The sequence below is a fragment of the Hyla sarda genome, chromosome 6, assembly GCF_029499605.1.
Source record: "Hyla sarda isolate aHylSar1 chromosome 6, aHylSar1.hap1, whole genome shotgun sequence".
In the NCBI taxonomy this organism is placed as follows: domain Eukaryota; kingdom Metazoa; phylum Chordata; class Amphibia; order Anura; family Hylidae; genus Hyla; species Hyla sarda.
Window position 1 is genome coordinate 98778337 of NC_079194.1, and position 19029 is coordinate 98797365.

General features: G+C 53.2%; 1 long non-coding RNA gene across 1 annotated transcript in view; it reads left to right on the plus strand.

Moving 5' to 3' along the window:
* The first annotated feature begins 7084 nt into the window (after positions 1-7084).
* The window catches only part of LOC130275900 (uncharacterized), a 106537-nt gene continuing 94592 nt past the window's right edge, over positions 7085-19029 (plus strand). Inside the window, exon 1 of the long non-coding RNA XR_008844948.1 lies at positions 7085-7217. This is a non-coding gene — a long non-coding RNA (uncharacterized LOC130275900). The remainder of the gene's footprint in view (positions 7218-19029) is intronic.

Below are 19029 nucleotides of genomic sequence, written 5' to 3' on the forward strand. Positions count from 1 at the left end.
GTACACTCTGCCTCATGCTGGGAGCTGTAGTACCTGCATTAATAGACAGATCGCAGCGGGTGTCAGAAGTTACACTCGCTGCGATATGTCTATTAATGCAGGTGCTACAGCTCCCAGCATGGAGCAGAGTGTACTCCATGTTGGGAGTATTACTACATGCAGTAAGGGACAGATCCCAGCGGATGTCACTCCTCCTGACACCCGCTGCGATCGTCCTTATGTGAATGTCGGGATCTGCTGTTCTCAAGGCTACAGAGCCGGGAGAACAGCTGACGCTGAGCCGTAGGTATACATCGAATATCTACTGCCCAGCAAGAACTTACAGTGAGCCTGCAATGTGTATACAGTATACACATTGCTGGCTCACTTTATCCCTTGCTGAGCTGGGCGCTATGCGCAAGCCCAGCAAGGAAACAGTTAACTTACACTGCTGGACAGTGTAGGTTAACCCTTTGGGCGGTATACACTATATACAGCTATCTATAGATAGCTGTATATAGTGTATACAGAAGACGAAGTCCGCTTACTTCCCTCGAGTACCGGGCAGGTCCGTGTAGCTCCGCTCCCTAGTGATGACGTCATTAGGGGCGGAGCTACAGAAGGGAACTAGGCTAGTTAATCTGAAGCTCTGTTCACATTGTCCGTTTTGTATAATGTGAACAGACCCTTCTGGCAGTGTCTACCCAGACAGGGAGACTCCAGTTGTTGCTAAACTATAACTCCCAGCATGCCCAGACAGCTGGGAGTTGTAGTTTTGCACCAATTGGTGGCTCCCTGTTTGGGTAGACATTGCATCATGGGTTCTCTCCCCAGCGGACAGCGCCAAAAATGTCATAACCAATTTTTTGTGTTTTTTTTCTTCTCGTTTCAGATCCGTGTATGCAGAGGATTACTGCGGATTCGATGGATTACGGCTGATTAATTTTCTTTTTCTTTTAATAAAATGGTTAACGAGGGCTGTGGGGGAGTGTTTTTTTAAATAAAATAATTTTTCCAATGTGTTGTGTTTTTTTTTAATTGAATTTTCAGGCTTAGTAGTGGAAGCTGTCTTATTGACTGAATCCATTACTAAGCCAGGGCTTAGTGCTAGCCCCAAAAACAGCTAGGGCTAACCCCCAATTATTACCCCGGTACCCACCGCCACAGGGTTGCCGGGAAGAGCCGGTACCAACAGGCCCAGAGCGTCAAAAATGGCGCTCCTGGGCCTAGGCGGTAACAGGCTGGCGTTATTTAGGCTGGGGAGGGCCAGTAACAATGGTCCTCGCCCACCCTGGTAACGTCAGGCTTTTGCTGTTTGTTTGGTATTGTGCTGAGAACGAAAATACGGGGAACCCTTTGTGTTTTTTTTAAAATAAATAAATAAAAAACGCATAGGGTTCCCCGTATTTTCATTCTCAGCACAATACCAACCAAACAGCAACAGCCTGATGTTACCAGGGTGGGTGAGGACCATTGTTACTGGCCCTCCCCAGCCTAACTAACGCCAGCCTGTTACCTCCTAGGCCCAGGAGCGCCATTTTTGACGCTCTGGGCCTGTTGGTACCGGCTCTTCCCGGCACCCCTGTGGCGGTGTATACCGGGGTAATAATTGGGGCTTAGCGCTAGCTGTTTTTGGGGCTAGCAATAAGCCCTGGCTTAGTAATGGATTCAGTCAATAAGACCAGCTTCCACTACTAAGCCTGAAAATTCAATAAATAAAAAAAAACACAACACATTGGAAAAATTATTTTATAAAAAAAAAAAACTCCCCCACAGCCCTCGTTAACCATTTTATTAAAAGAAAAAAAAATTATCCGCCGTAATCCATCGAATCCGCAGTAATCCTCTGCACACTCTGCTCCATGCTGGGAGCTGTAGTACCTGCATTAATAGACATATCGCAGCGAGTGTAACTTCTGACACCCGCTGCGATCTGTCTATTAATGCAGGTACTACAGCTCCTAGCATGGAGCAGAGTGTCTATGTTGGGAGTAGAAGTACTTGTAGTAAAGGAAAGATCACTGCAGGTATCACTCCTGACACCCGCTGTGATGCTCCTGTGTAATGTATGGATAAAGCGCCGGCGCTCTCCTATGGTCCCCTTCACGGCCGTATATATACACATATTCCCAGGGGCATTGCTAGTCCTTCAAAAGATCCGGGGCACGGGCCATGGGCATGGCCGAGGGCGGAGCCAAAAAAAGGAGGGGCAATGGAATGGGGCCTCTCAGTGGGTGGGGCGACTCTGGAGTATAATACAGGATATAACTCAGGATCAGTACAGGATAAGTAATGTAATGTATGTACACAGTGACCTCACCAGCAGAATAGTGAGTACAGCTCTGGAGGGTGTGGTCACTAGGTGTGTCTGTCTGTTGCTGAGCTCCTGAGACTCCAGACTTCCAGTGGAGAGAGGCTGATTTTTTCCACCTGCTTTCCCAGGAAGGTGGCAGATTCCTGGGGAAGAGCCTCCTGCAATGGAGCCTCATGGCTCCACTCCCCGTTCTAGGCTGGCGGGGAGTGGAGTGAAAACTTCAACAGCCATTGTTCCGGCCGGGAGAAGATCTGGCAGAGTCTGCAGAAATGCAGGGTCTGCTTCCCAGGCTACGGGTGCCAGCCAGAGATCCACAGGTGGAAGAGGGGCACGGAAAAGCAGTGTGGAGATGTGGTCGGAGAGTGGGCCCGGAGAATCCAGTTCCACGTATTGCTCCCGCATGGCCGCAAGGTTTGCGGAGTATGAACAGCGCGGCAAGGAGCTGAGGATGGCCAGAGAGGATCTGCATGCGGCCCAGAGTCTGATGAGCACCGGATCCAGAAAGAGCAAGCCAGAACTGAAGAGAAGGATAACATCGCTGAAGGGCGAGATTGTGAAGCTGGAGTCGAGGAGAGCGGAGATACTGGAGGGGAGCGGTCTCTTCAAGGAGAAGCTGATCAACAGCGATCAGTTTGCCGCCATGAAATCCCCAGGTAAGGTGGAGGTGGACGATGGGGAGAGTAGTGGCGGCGAAGATAGTGAGGATGGTGGTGAGGAGGTAAAGGAGGAAGAGGAGAAGATGGAGGAAAGTGTGGAGGTTGTAGCTACTCCATGTGAAACCCAGACCCAGGACAGCTACATTGAGGCTGGACAGGTGGCACTACCACCAAGTGAGAGTGAGGAGGATGACGTGGAGGGTGAGGCTGGGGGTCTGCTGAGGGCAATTGTGATGCAGGAGTCCCCAGCCCACCTCTAGAATTTCACCTTTGGGGACGAGGACTGTGAGGATGTGGTGGTCCAGCAGAGGTCTAAAAAAAGGAAGACAAAGGGGACAGTACAATATGTGTTTGTCCCTTTCCAGCAGTCTGGGCCAGCTGCAAAGCTGGTTCAGGCTGCGGGCTCCCCCAAAGTGCCAGACACCGTTCCTGTGGTGGAGCGGGGCCAGCATGGGGAGTACAGTATGGCATCAGGAAAGGCTAAGGACGCAATAGTTGTGAAGCCCACCCATCCTGTTGGTAGGGAAGGGTAGGATGGGCTCATGCAGGGCAGCTCTGGCACTGCAGGACCGCCCCAGGGTGGCAGGGGGCGTGTCCAAGTGCCAGAGGCAAGCTACGCTGCCGTGTGCTCGGGGGGCGGTTCCCCGAGTACTGTGGGCACTACTGGCGCCGTGGGGCACTCCCCTGTGAGGGGGGGGAGTGTCCGGGCGCCGGAGAGCGATGTGTCTGTGTGCTCGGGGGGCGGTCCCCCGAGTACAGTGTGTTCTGCGGGCACTGCAGGGTACTCCCCTGTGAGGGGGGGAGTGTCCCGGTGCCGGGATCAGTGTGCGGCAATGGCGCCGTGGGAGGAGCTGGGGTGCGCTGGGGGGGGGCAGCCCCAGACTCAGGAGGCGTCATTGCCTAGTAAGGAGGAGGAGCCATCGCCATCAGCATTGACCCCAGCAGCAGCCAAGCCAGAGAAAAAGACTTTGGTTAAACCAGCCATACTACAACTCCCAGCCAGCCCAGAGTCAGTTACGCAGGGTATGAGTGCAGGATGTGAGAATGCTGAGTGTAGTAGTGTTGTGGATGAGAGGAGTGTCAGTGGAGTGAATGTTGGTGGGAGTAGTGGTACAAATGGTATGGATGGAAAAAAGGATGATGTGAATGGTGGTGTGAATAGTGGTTCTGGGTCTGGGTCTGGGTCTGGCCCGGCTGCCCCCCCGGCAGTGACTGCTCCTAGGAGCTATGCTAATGTCGCTGCCGGGGGTCCAGGGGGGTCCCCGTCTCCGTCCGTCCCCGGGGGTTACTTGCAACAGCGCCTCCTGGAGGCTCTGCGTAGGGGAGACAGGTAGATCCAGGTAGAGGGAAGGGGTGAGGTCGACCTGTCTTTCTGGATAGAGAGGCACGGTTTGGGGGCTTTCCGAGAGCAGAATGGGGAGGTGGTCTGGTCCCTCCCGACAACCGGGCAGGACAATAACCGCAGGAATGTGGTACGTCTGATTTGGAGGGGTGAGGATGCATGCCCATCTCACGCTAAAGTGGTTGAGCTCCTCCTCCAGATGGAATTCAGGGCGAGTGACATCTTTGCCCTGATCCACCCCTACGGTACGTCCGAGTTTGATGTCAGTTTCGTTCGGCCAGAGGGTCTCGAACTCTTCTGGTCAAACTACGAGGTGGCGAAGAACGAGCCCGGCTGGCGGGATTTTGCCGTAAAGGCAATTTCCCGTCAGAACTCAGTCAAGAAGGTGACCGTTTTGACCCGTAACGAGTCACTTTCTTGTTACCACATCATGACCTGGCTCGGTCGGTATGGGGATGTGACGAACATGGCCAAGAAAAACTTTGATGAGCACGGGATCTGGTCCGGAGCCTGGACGTTTTCCGTCAAACTCAGGCGTTCAGGGAGTACGGTTGCCCACGTTCCGTCAGCCGCCTTCCTTGGATGTGACAGGATCCAGGTCTTCTACCAGGGGCAGCCTAAGGTCTGTCACAGGTGCGGTAGCCCCACCCATTTTAGCGCAGCCTGTACTGTACAGGTCTGTGCTTTGTGTGGTGGGGTGGGTCATCTGGCCGCATGCTGTAGGCAGATCCGCTGCCATCTGTGTGGTGTCCTCGGGCACCCTTTTAGCCGTTGTCCTAGCGCCTTCGCCCATGCGGCGGCCGCTCCGGCTGGGGAGAGCTGTGAAGTTGCCTCGGCTGGAGAGGGTACGAGCAGGGATGGGGGCGCACCAGGGCTAGTGAGGAGGAAGGGCCCCGCCAAACTAAGGCGGGAGGAAAATCGGAGGAGGAGTAGGGAGCTGGAGAGTGCCCAAGTGACGGGGGTAGCTCCGGCCCCTGCTCCTGAAGCTGGCCCTGAAATTACTGAAGCCCTGGAGGAGGACGTGCTGGATGAGGAGATCAGGAGACTGGGCGAAGAGGAAGGCAATATGGCCGACTCTTCCGATTCCTCCCACTATGAGAGTGTGGATGAGGAGAGTGTAGAGAAGGCCAAAAAGAAAGACAAGGGCAAAAGGAAAGGGAGAAAGAAGAGGTCCAAGCCCTCTCTCCCTCGTACTGCAGGCCGGGTCCAAAACGGAAGCCTGACTGCCCCCCCTCTGGTTGACCTGTCAAACCGGTACCTCGTCCTTGATAACATCTCCTCCCCCTTCTTGGAGGGGGAAGGTGAGGGCGTGGTGCCCAGGGAGAAAGAGCCTCTGGGGGGAACTGGGCCCTGTCCTGTTGAGGCACCTTCCTCGGAGGGCAGGGCTAGACCAGGGTCGGACGGAGACGGGGACCATATGGACCAGAGTGAGTAAAAAAAAAGAGGTAAAAGCGGTCCTGCCATTTCTTCTTCTTCTGGGGATGAGGGGGCGAAGAAGAAGGGGAAGAAAAAATAAAGGTGAGGCCGTCTAACTCAATCTAACTCAATTTGATTTTCTCGGCCGTGTTGAAGCCGACATTTTCCTTTTACAGGAGACCAGGTTGTCAGATCTAGCCTCTCTGGTTAAAGCCAGAAGAGAGTGGAGGCGCGGGCCCTCCCACTGGTTTCTTGCGGCTGAGCCGTATCGTGGGGTGGCGGTCCTTTTTACCGCTCCGGTTGAATGCCGACGGGTTATTGAGTTACAAATGGGGAGGTGCCTGATCTTGGATGTCCTCATGAAGGGGCAAGAGCTCCGGCTCATTAACATCTACGCCCCACAAACCAAGTGGGGCCGCAAAGATCTCTTTATGAGGATTAAGCCCTTCCTTTTTACTAGCCGGCAAGTGATTTTTGGAGGGGACTTCAATAATGTCACGAGGTCCCAAGATAGGAGAGGTTCCAATGGTCCGCTGGCTTACGATAGCGTGGCCCTCAATAATATAGTTAGGGAAGCTCGCCTAGAGGACGCCCACATCCGGAGCCCCTCAGGCCACGTGGGTTTCACCTATCATCGAGGTAGCTGCAAGTCTAGGATAGACAGGTTTTATTTAAAAGGAGGAAGCCATCTCTTCTGCAGTGTCCGTGGTTGAGGTGGAATTCTCCGATCACTGTATGATTTTGTTTTCCTTGAATGTTTCAGAGACCCCCCGGATAGGTAGAGGTTATTGGAAGCTGAATTCGTCCCTCCTGGAGGAAGCGGAGATAAGACAGTCCTTTGAGAATTTTCTTCAGAGTCAGGTACCTTTACTGGGCCTTTGTAGTAGTAAGTCAGAGTGGTGGGAGATATTCAAGAAGCGGGTTGCGGGGGTCTTCCGCCAGCTCTCGAGCCTCAGGTCCCTGAATAGGTACTGCCTGTATCAGGGTCTGAGGAGGAAACTCGAGCTCCTTGTCTCGACTGGAGGTAGCCGGGAGGATATCTCCAGAGTGAAGTCCTTGCTGATGAGGTGTCAGTACGATAGGCACGCACAGTGGCGTTGCGACCCGGGTGCGGGGGGTGCGGAGCGCACCGGGTGACACCAGCCTGGAGGGGTGACACCACGGCCGGCAGCACCCCCCCACATCTGCACACAGTCACTCAACTCAGCCGGTATTTGCAGCATCCCCAGACAGAAGAGGCTTCTTTCATGACCTGCAGGCTGCCGCACTCCAGATTCAGCCCCCCGACACAATCCTATCCCCCAGCCCCAGGAAGCTGCCTCTTTAAGACCTGCAATGCTTTCTGGGAACAGAAGTGCCGTGCGCACGTCTGCTACCTCCCCCGACGTGTCCCTGCATCATGTGCTCCGCGTCTTCTGAGGATTCATGGGTGATGAATTCCTCCCCAACCCCCGGACATTCCTGGACCTGGAGCTGCCCAGGGAGAGGAGAAAGTGAAGACAAGAGACTGGTGAGCTGGTGAGACCTCTCTGCAAAACTGTGTATTTAATGCAGTGTTTCCCAACCAGGGTGCCTCCAGCTGTTGCAAAACTATTACTCCCAGCATGCCCAGACAGCCTTTGGCTGTCCGGGCATGCTGGGAGTTGTAGTTTTGCAACAGCTGGAAGCACCCTGGTTGGGAAACACTGATTTAATGTTTTAATGTAACAGGGAGAAAGGGGGTGCTGAGAGGCTCTGGGGGGTGCCATTGCCAGGAGGATGATCCTCCTTATGTATGATGGGGGTGCTACTGATGAATGATGGGGGTGCTGCACCCTCATCATCCATCAGCAGGATCATCCTCCTGTGAGTAGCACCCCCATCATCCATCAGCAGGATCATCCTCCTGTGAGTAGCACCCCCATAATCCATCAGCAGGATGATCCTCCTGGATGATGGGGGGTGCCTCTGGCAGGAGGATGATCCTCCTTATGTATGATGAGGGTGCTACTGATGAATTATGGGGGTGCTGCACCTCCATCATCCATCAGCAGATCATCCTCCGGGATGATGGGGGTGCTACTGGCAGGAGGATGCTCCTGCAGATGTAGCACCCCCATCATCCTGGCTGTAGCACCCTCATAATCCATTGGGAGGATCATCCTTCTGCCAGTAGCACCCCCACCATCCTGGATGATGGGGGTGCCACTGACAGGAGGATGATCGTCCTTATGTATGATGAGGGTGCATAAGGAAAGACTATAGAGAAGTCACCTGTAGTCACTGATGTTATTGTGTATTTTCCTCATTATGTCCCATCAGAGCTGTAGTCACTTGTAAGTTCTGCTGTTGTGATGAGTAAAAGTACAACTCCCAGCAAGGGCCGGTGCAAGGATTTCTGCCTACACAAGCGAAGCTCCATTTCAGGAATCTCGGTGGGTCGCAGCAAAAAAAAAACAGAGAGGGTGGAGTGGTGGCAGTGACCTCTGCTGTGCAGCGGCAAGGCGCGCAGGTGGGGGTCTTAGTATAAAAAAAAGTCTTCATTTTTCCGCCCCCATCAGCTGCGAGTCCATGCGCCCTCAAGCGGACGCATGGTTTGCCTTATGACAGCACCGGGCCTGCTCCCAGCATAACCTCACCACTGCTTAGGTCATACTGGGAGCTGTAGTTTTAAATGGTGAAACCTTTTTTAGCTCTTTCCCACTCTTTGGTAATTGGTATATTTGATTATTATACTGGAATTTTTCACACTGCTCTACATCAGTGGCGCCTGTCACAACAGGCTAAAAACTTACTGGGGGGGGGGGGTAGGTATGGGGTGACACCATTTTGTATCACACCGGGTGACACCAACCTTAGCAACGCCACTGGGCACGCATCTTTGGTTTTTGAGAGGGATTACGGGAGGTACCGCTCACCCGACCCTTACAGGAACTGTAAGATGTCAGTGAGTAGTAAAGTGGTCTCAGGACTGATTGACAGTACAGGATCTCTGAATCGGTCCAGATCAGGGATCCTGGAGGTCATCAGATCCTTCTACTCGCACCTCTTGGGAAGAAGGATCTAGATCGAGACGGGATGTCGGCTTTCCTGGTTGAAACTATTCCTGAGCCAGGGGTAGACCCCTCTCTTGATGTTTTGGCAGAAGAAATCAGGGAAGAGGAAGTGAGACTGGCGATCGAGGGGCTCGCCCCCAAGAAGTCGCCATGTCCGGATGGCTTAACATCCGAGTGGTACAGGACCTTTAAGGAGTCTTTAGCTCCCCTCTTGACTGAGGTATTCAATGAGTGTCTCTCCTTGGGCACTCTACCAAAGTCAATGAGGAGGTCAGCCCTGATTCTTCTGTCAAAGGGTAAAGATCCTAGTCGGATTGAGAATTGGAGGCCCATAGCTCTTCTCAATACGGACAGGAAGCTTCTGGCTAAGATACTGTTTAATCGGTTGGTGAAGTTTGCACCCCGGCTCCTTTCGGGGGCCCAGCACTGCTCTGTTCCAGGCCGAAGCACCTTAAGTGCTGTTCTCAGTGTCAGGGAGGCAGTGGAGCGGAGTAGTGCGGGTCTCTGGAAGGGGTACATGCTGTCCTTGGATCAGGCCAAAGCATTTGATCTGGTGAACCACGAGTACCTCTGGTCCGTCCTCCTGAGATATGGCTTACCGAGTACTTTTGTGAATTGGCTTGTCACCTTATATGCAGGGGCAGAGAGTTTCCCGCTGGTGAACGGTTGGTCCGGCCCCTCTCTTGAGGTGGGGTCCGGAGTCCGTCAGGGTTCTCCTTTGAGCCCACTGTTATACGTGTTCACAATCGATCCCTTCGTCCAGAGGGTAGATTGTGGGCCGTTGGCGGGAGTCGGGATGACTCTGGCAGAGCCGGATGTCGCCCAGAGAGTGGTGGCGTACGCTGATGATGTCACTATTTTCGTCTCCTCACGGGAGGAGGTCGATGTGGTGATGTCAGAGGTGGACCGCTACTCGGAGGCATCCGGGTCCAAGATCAACCCGGGTAAGTGTGAAAGTCTCTGGCTGGGAGGGGGGGGGAGATCCCACGTTTGATCTCCCGGACACGCTTCCAGGGCTCCAAGAGTCAGCAAAAATTCTGGGCATCACATTCGGCCAGGATGATTATCCCACCAAAAACTGGGACGGTAAGCTCCAGGATGCCACTCAGAGGGTGAACCAGTGGAAGGGTTGGTCTATGACCCTCAGGGAAAGGGTACACCTGATCAAATCGTACCTGCTCCCCTTGTTTATCTATCTGGGCAGTGTATGTATCTTACCAGAAGCTTACTACACTAGGGTCTACAGCCTGTTTTTCCAACTGTTATGGGGGAACAGGTTGAACCTAGTCAAGAGGGAGGTTACGTACCGCACGAGGAGACTAGGGGGTTTATCTATGGTAAACCCCGTGGTGTTCTTAACGAACACCTTCTTGAAAGCCAACATTGCAAACCTCTGGAAAGAGAGGGCTCCTCCGTGGGTACTCTCCTGCAGGGAGTGGTTTCGGCCTTTCTTCCAGGAATGGGAGACAGGAGGGCAAGTGAAGGACCTCCGTACGCCCCATGGATATCTTCCGGCTTACGCTACCCCGACTCTGAAGGCGATACGTCGGTGGGGTCTGGGAGTGTGGGAGATCAGGACCCAGTCAAGGCAGTTCCTTGACAAACGGGTTCTGTTGACCCACTTCTAGAAGCCTCTGGTGCTCAGGGACTGCCCAGGTCGGGATCTGAGGGTGGGGTTGTATCTTTTAAACGTGAAAAGGATCCCCCAGAAGTTTTGGGACTTGGCCTGGTGCTGCTTTCAGGGGAAGCTATGTGTAAGGGACAACCTGAAGTGTAGGAGCTCTGATGACCGGGGATGTCCCCGAGAAGAGTGCGGGGACACGCTGGAAAGCATGGACCACTTCCTGCTTCATTGTCCCTTTAACATAGGGGTCTACAACAGGGTGGGCGCTTCCATCGGCTGGAGTCAACTTGCCGGCCTTGCCTATCCGGAGTGGGCTTATGGGGCTTTCATGAACGTGGGTGGCCGAGATCGGGGCACTTTATTCTTAGTCAGTTTAGTGGTTAGGTACTACACGTGGAACGCACAGTGTTTAGTATCTACACAGCGGAAAGTCCTCTCCGAGATGGAGGTCTGTAGGAACATCACCGGTGACCTCGAGAAGATCAGGTCTATGGAGTATGGCAGTCTTGGTACCAGTAGGGCTTCTCTCCTGTGGAGAGGTTTCTCATTTCATGTGCCCTAGGTACTAAACCTTTTGGGTACAGTACCTTTTATTTTTGGTTAGGGGCAGTGTTATAGGGGTAGAGATAGGGTGAGGGCAGGGTCAGATTTATTGTAGGGATAGAATTAGGGAGAATTGTAGGGGGAGTTAGGGAAAGAGTATAAAATGATTTATGTATCAGGTCTGCCAGCCTTCTCCCTGGTGGAGGGCTGATGCATGTGCACATTAGCTTTTTGTTTTGTTTTCAGTTGACATGGTATGAAGGGCTTACAGGCAACCAAACTTGGGCCTAAAGGGGGTTGTGGATAAGAGTGTATAAGTTTGTATATAAGTTGGTTGGGAGGAGTGTTAGGTGGGGAGGGTGTATTTGTGGGTGGTGGTTTTTTGAGTGGTGTTTTGGGGACCTGACATGGGTCAGTTAAGGACTGGACTTTGAGAACTGTATGGACGGTATGGATTCTGACCCATGTACAGGAGGGGTGGTGTGGGTGAGGGGACAGTTTTAGTGTAGGTGTTTTCTGTAGTGTATTTATTATATTTTTGTATACATTTTCTGTGGTTTTTGTATATATTGTGTTTTGTATTTATATTGATTTATATTGTATAGTGGCAGTCGGGCCAGTAAAAAAGCGGTGTCATATGTGTATGGATATGTGTATATATATATATATATATATATGTGTGTGTATGCTTGTATGCATGTACACATGTTTGTGTATTTTTTTTATTTTTATTTTTTATTTTTTTCCCTCCTTGGGGGGGCTGCTCCCCTCCGGTGTCTCTGCTCTCCTCGCCTCCGGCTTCGCGGTCTCGCTTTTCTGCGGTGTTGTCCTTTTCTTCGGTTCTGGCTTGCTCTTTTTGGGTCCGGCTCTCGCCGGTTTCTGGGCCGCGTGCAGGTCCTCTCTGGCCGTCCTCTGCTCCTTGCCGTGCTGGGCGTGCTTCGCGGGCCTTGTGGCTATGCGGGGGTGGTGCGTGGGGCTGGGCTCTTTGGGCCCTCTCTCTGGCCGCATCTCCGCGCTGCTTTTCCTTGCCCTTTTTCACCTGTGGATCTCTGGCTGGGAGGCAGAGCGTTGTTTTTTAGCAAGTTGTGCTGAGCTATTTTTTTTTTTTTTTTTTTTTATCCCCTGGGTAAGGGTAATTTTTCAGTTATAGCCAAGTTGTGCTACTTTTATGTTCCTTTTCTTTTGTTTTGTTTTTATAGCCAAGTCGTGCTGAATTTTATGTTTATGTATTTTTATAAGCCAAGTTGGGCTATTTTTATGTTCATTTTTTTTTTTTGGAATGCGTGTTTGTGTGTGTGTTGTATTGGTATGGGGAAAAGAAGAAAAAAGTGTATTTAAGTAAGTTTGGGCTGGCCGGTTAGGCAGAGTTTGTTTTTGTAATTTTATTTTTGTTATAGCTGGTTAAGCTTGTTTTTGTTTTATGTTTTGTATCAGGTGTGTTTTTCATTTTTATAATAAAAAGAGCTACAGGATATAACTCAGGATCAGTACAGGATAAGTAATGTAATGTATGTACACAGTGATCTCACCAGCAGAATAGTGAGTACAGATCTGGGGTATAATTCAGGATATAACTCAGGATCAGTACAGGATAAGTAATGTACTGTATGTACACAGTGACCTCACCAGCAGAATAGTGAGTACAGCTCTGGAGAGAGGTTGGGTGTGTCTGAGCTCCTGTGACTTCCAGAGACTTCCAGTGAAGCAGCCTGGGTAGGTTTTTCCTTCTATGGACCCCAGAATTCCATTGTCCACTCCCCGTTTATGGCCGGCTGGGAGTGTGAGGGAGCATGCGACGGCCAGTAGCCAGGATGGGGTGAGGCGTTCAGCCAGGACCCACAACATCCCCTCCCTCATCCCCTGCTGGAAGCTGCAAAGCTTCCAGCAAAAGTGTCTCCAGGCAAAGGAGTGCAGGAAAGGCTACAGTATCTGGTTCCTCTGAACCCCAGCAATGGGGAGTAAAGGGGCCCAGAGAATCTCTGGCTACCTTCGGATCCAGAATCCAGGCTAAGATGGCGGAATACGAACAACTTGGCAAACAACTCAGAGGCCTGAGGGAAGAGCTGAAGCTTGTGTCTTACCAGGCAAATCATGCAGCCAAGACCAAGAGAGCAGCATTCACTGCAAAGGTGAGATCGTTAAAGAAAGAGGTGGAGGATATGGTGCAGCTGAGGTCTGACATTGTGGCTGGAGCTGGATTCCTCAGTGAGAAGCTGATCAATAAGGAAAGGTTCTCCAACATGCGTGCCTCCAGAGGTTCAGAAAAACTGCATGATGACTGCCAGAGCGAGGAGGAGGAGATGGAGGAAGGTGATGGAGGTGAGGAGGGCAATGTGAGTGGGGGGGATATGGACATGGGTTCTGTTGGTGCCACCAATGTTGCCCCTGACCCCCCACTTACCCTGAGTGAGGACTACATAATGGAAGCTCAGGTGGCCTTACCTCCCTCCAGCGAGGATGAGGACGGTGATGGCAGTGACTGTGGTGAAGGCAGCGGCTTGGCAGATGGGGGTCTCCTGCGGGCGATTGTGATGCAGGAGTCCCCCCCACCCCCGTCTGGAAAATTTTTCTTTTGGAGAAGATCTGGGCCCAGAGGAGAAGAGGAGGAATAAAAAAAAAGGGCAAGAAGAGGAAAAAAACTGAAGGGCAGATAAAGTTTGTGTTTTCTCCCCTCCAGCAGTCTGGGCTGGCTGAGAAGTCAGTTCAGGGTGCTGGTACCCCCAATCTGCCAGACCCCGTTTCTGTAGTGGAATGGGGCCAGTATGGGGGATACAGTAGTGCACCCAAAATGTTCGCGGGTACTATAGAAAATAAAGGGCACCCTCCTGTGAGGGGGGGAGGGTGTCCAGGCACCAGAAAAGGGCGGCAGTTTCACCCGTTCAGGGGGTGGTCCCCGGGTTGAAGTGAGCGGTACAAGTCCTGGTGCTGCAGGGCACTCCCCTGTGAGGGGGGGGGGGAGTGTCCGGGCACCGGACCTTGAAGGTTCAGGGGGCGGTCCCCTATGTGCGGTCAGTACCGTTTCTGGCGCTGCAGGGCACTCACCTGTAAAGGGGGAGGTTCCCTGCACGTCAGTTGCAGTAGGCGGGGCAGGAGTGCGTCCGGTGGGACAGCTCCTGCCAAAATCCATGACTTTGTGTTAGGGGGCGGGGCCATCCATATCAGAGGCGGAGCCTGTGTCTGCACCCCGGAAGACTGGAAATGCAACCCTAGTCCTGAAACCGGCGACCCTTATACATAATGCAATAGACCCAGCCAGCCCAGTCTGTAATATACAGAGTGTAGGCAAGAGTGAAAGTGAGAGCAAAAATGTGTGGAAAAATGGTAATGTGCAGAGTGTGAGTTATGGTAGTGCGCATGGGAGGAGTTGTAGTAGCAGTGGGGATGAGGGGGGTGCAAGTGGGGTGCAAGAGAGGGGTGCAAGGGGAGTGCAAGAGAGGTGTGCAAGTGGAGTGCAAGAGAGGGGTGCAAGGGGAGTGCAAGAGAGGGGTGCAAGTGGAGTGCAAGAGAGGGGCGCAAGTGGAATGCAGGTGAGGAGTGGTAGTGGAGTGCAAGAGAGGGGTGCAAGTGGAGTGCAAGAGAGGGGTGCAAGTGGAGTGCAAGAGAGGGGTGCAAGTGGAGTGCAAGAGAGGGGTGAAAGTGGAGTGAAAGAGAAGGGTGCAAGTGGAATGCAGGTGAGGAGTGGTAGTGGAATGCCAGAGAGAGGTTTGACTGACACCTCAGCTAAGATCAAGGGTCCTTGTTTGGGATCTGGGTCAGGTCCTGGTTCGACTGCCCCCCCGGTAGTGGCTGCTTCTATCAGAAGCTATGCCAGCGTCACTGCCGGGGGATCAGGGGGATACCCATCTCCATCTGGCTCTGGGGGTCACTTGCAACAGTGCCTCCTGGAGGCTCTACGTAGGGGAGACAGGTCAATCCATGTAGAGGGGAGGGGTGAGGTTGACCTGTCTTTTTGGATAGAAAGACATGGCTTAGGCGCCTTCCGAGAACAAAACGGGGAGGTGGTCTGGTGCCTCCCGACATCCGGGCAGGAAAGTGGCCGTAGGAATGTGGTCCGTTTAGTGTGGAGGGGCGAAGATGCATGTCCGCCTCGGGGTAAGGTGGTTGAGCTCCTCCTCCGGATGGAATTCAGGGCAAGTGACATCTTTGCCCTGATCCACCCCTACGGTACTTCCGAAATTTCAGCTTCGTTCGGCCAGAGGGTTTGGAACTCTTCTGGTCGAACTATGAGGTGGTGAAGAGTGAGACCGGCTGGCGGGATTTCGCCGTAAAGGCCATATCCCGTTAGAATCTGGCCAAGAAAGTGACCGTAATGACACGTAACAAGTCACTACCTTGCTATGACATCATGACCTGGCTCAGCCGATATGGGGATGTGACGGACATGCCAAAAAAGAACTATGACGAACATGGGATCTGGTCTGGGGCCTGGACGTTTTCCGTCAAACTGAAGCATTCGGGGAGCACTGTTGCCCACATCCCATCAGCTGCTTTTCTTGGGAGAGACAGAATCCAAGTTTTCTACCAGGGGCAGCCCAAGGTCTGTCACAGATGTGGCAGCCCCACCCACTTTAGTGCAGCCTGTACCGTGCAGGTCTGTGCACTGTGCGGTGGGGTAGGTCATCTCGCCGCATCTTGTAGGCAGATCCGGTCTCATCTGTGTGGTGTCTTAGGACATCCTTTTAGCCGTTGTCCTAGCGCTTTTGCCCGGGCAACTGTCACCTTGGCTGGGGAGAGCAGTAATGTTGCCTCAGCTGGGGAGGGCACGAGTGCGGGTGAAGGTGCAACAGGGTCAGTGAAGAGGAAAAGTCCTGCCAAGCTGAGGCGGGAGGCTAATCGCAGAAGGAGCAGGGAGCTGGAGAGTTCCCATGTGGCAGGGGTAGCTTCTGACCCTGCTCCAGAGGTTAATCCTGAAACTGCTGAGGCCCTGGAGGAGAATGTGATGGATGAGGAAATGGGGAGAATCTGTACAGAAGAGGGCAGCAAGGCTGATCTTTCCGATTCCTCCCACTATGAAAGTGTGGATGAGGAGGGTGAAGAGTGGCCAAAAAAGAAGGGCAATGAAAGGGGAAATAAGAGGTCGGAGCCCTCTAGTCCCCGTGCTATGGACCAGGTCCCAAGCGGAAGCCTACCTGCCCCCCCTCTGATTGATCTGTCTAACCGGTACTCTGTCCTTGATGACGTCTCCTCCCCCTCTTTGGAGGGGGTGGTCGAGGATGGGGTACCTGAAGTGGGGGAGCCTCCGGGGGGAACTGGGCCCTGTCCTGATGGGGCAGTTTCCTCAGGGGATGGGGCCAAACCAGAGCCAGACGGAGATGGGGATTCAAAAATGGACCAATCAGAGTCTAAAAAAAGGCTAAAAGAGAAAGAAGCCTCCTCATCTGGGGATGAGGGGGTAAAGAAAAGACAGAAATGAGGGGGTTATGGCCGTCTAACTCAATCACCCATGATGGCGGCACTCACCCCATTGACGCTGGCATCTATTAACTGTGCCAGTATAAAGTCTGATACGGCTAGATTCGCAGCCTTTGATTTTCTCGGCCTTGTTGAAGCTGATATTTTGTATCTGCAGGAGACCAGGTTATCAGATCTAGCCTCCCTGGTAAAAGCCAGGAGAGAGTGGAGGCGCGGGCCCTCCCACTGGTCTCTTGCGGCTGAGCCGTATAGTGGGGTGGCGGTCCATTTTACCGCTCCGGTTGAATGCAGGCGGGTTATTGAGTTAGAAATGGGGAGGTGCCTGATCTTAGATGTCCTCATGAAGGGACAGGAGCTCCGGCTCATTAACATCTACGCCCCACAAACCAAGTGGGGCCGCAAAGATCTCTTTATGAGGATTATGCCCTTCCTTTTTACTAGCCGGCAAGTGATCTTTGGAGGGGACTTCAATACTGTCACAAGGTCCCAAGATAGGAGAGGTTCCAATGGTCCGCTGGCTTACGACAGCATAGCTCTCAATAATATAGTTAGGGAAGCTGGCCTAGAGGACGCCCACATCCGGAGCCCCTCACGCCACGCGGGATTCACCTATCATCGAGGTAGCTGCAGGTCTAGGATAGACAGGTTTTATTTAAAGGAGGAAGCCGTCTCTTCCGCAGTCCGTGGTTGAGGTGGAGTTCTCCGATCACTGTATGATTTTGTTTTCCTTGAATGTTTCAGAGACCCCCCGGATGGGTAAAGGTTATTGGAAGCTGAATTCGTCCCTCCTGGAGGAAGCGGAGGTAAAACAGTCCTTTGAGGATTTTCTTCAGAGTCAGGTACCTTTACTGGACCTTTGTAGTAGTAAGTCAGAGTGGTGGGAGATGTTCAAGAAGCGGGTTGCGGGGTTCTTCCGCCAGCTCTCGAGCCTCAGGTCCCTGAACAGGTATCGCTTGTATCAGGGTCTGAGGAGGAAACTCGAGCTTCTCGTCTCGACTGGAGGTAGCCCGGAGGATATCTCCAGAGTGAAGTCCTTGCTGATGAGGTGTCAGTATGATAGGCACGCATCTTTGGTTTTTGAGAGGGATTTTGGGAAGTACCGCTCGCCCGACCCTTACAGAAACTGCAAGATGTCAGTGAGTAGTAAAATCATCTCAGGACTGATTGATAGTACAGGTATCCTGGAGGTCGTCAGATCCTTCTACTTGCACCTCTTGGGGAGGAAGGATCTAGATCGGGACAAGATGTTGGCTTTCCTGGCTGAAACCATTCCTGAGCCAGGGGTAGACCCCTCTCTTGGCGTTTTGGCAGAAGAAATCAGGGAAGAGGAAGTGAGACTGGCGATCGAGGGGCTCGCCCCCAAGAAGTCGCCAGGTCCGGATGGCTTAACATCCGAGTGGTACATGTCACGATTCGGCTTACAGGTAGTGGATCCTCTGTGTCAGAGAGGGATTGGCGTGGACCGTGCTGGTGGACCGGTTCTAAGAGGCTACTGGTGTTCACCAGAGCCCGCCGCAAAGCGGGATGGTCTTGCTGCGGCAGTAGCAACCAGGTCGTATCCACTAGCAACGGCTCAACCTCGCTGACTGCTGAGAAGGCGTGGGACAGAAGGACTAGGCAGAGGCAAGGTCAGACGTAGCAGAAGGTCGGGGCAGGCGGCAAGGTTCGTAGTCAAGATGGATAGCAGGAGTTCAGGTAACACAGGCTTGGACAACACTAAACACTTTCACTGGCACAAGGCAACAAGATCCGGCAAGGGAGTGCAGGAGAAGTGATGTGATATAGCCAGGGAGCAGGTGGAAGCCAATTAAGCTAATTGGGCCAGGCACCAATCATTGGTGCACTGGCCCTTTAAGTCTCAGAGAGCTGGCGCGCGCGCCCTAGAGAGCGGAGCCGCGCGCGCCAGCACATGACAGCAGGGGACCGGGATGGGTAAGTGACTTGGGATGCGATTCGCGAGCGGGCGCGTCCCTCTGTGCGAATCGCATCCCCGACGGCCATGTCAGTGCAGCGCTCCCGGTCAGCGGGACCGACCGGGGCGCTGCAGGGAGAGAGACGCCGTGAGCGCTCCGGGGAGGAGCAGGGACCCGGAGCGCTCGGCGTAACAGTACCCCCCCCCTTAGGTCTCCCCCTTTTTTTGTCCGACAACTGCTTTACCTGGGACGAGGACACCGGGAGTGAATGGAGGGTTTCCTCAAAGGCAGGCAGTACAGCAGGAGTGGGAATGGGGAGGGAGGGCAGAGGGCGAAGCCTGGCACGGGGCAGTGTGTCACCAGGACGGGGGCCATGAGGAGGCACTGAGGCTTGCCTGACGGGACTGGGAGGGGGGGAGAGGCACTTCCTATGGCAAGCAGAGTCCCAGGTCTTGATCTCCCCGGTGGTCCAGTCAAGGGTGGGAGAATGAAGCCGGAGCCATGGCAGACCGAGGAGGACCTCAGAGGTGCAGTTGGGAAGGACGAAGAACTCAATCACTTCGTGATGGGGTCCAATACACATCAAGAGGGGTTCTGTGCGGTAACGCATGGTGCAATCCAATCTGACTCCGTTGACCGCGGAAATGTAGAGCGGCTTGACGAGACGGGTCACCGGGATGCAGAATTTATTCACCAAAGACTCCAAAATGAAATTCCCAGAAGCACCAGAGTCCAAGCAGGCCACGGCTGAGAGGGAGGAGTTGGCTGAAGGAGAAATCCGCACGGGCACCGTGA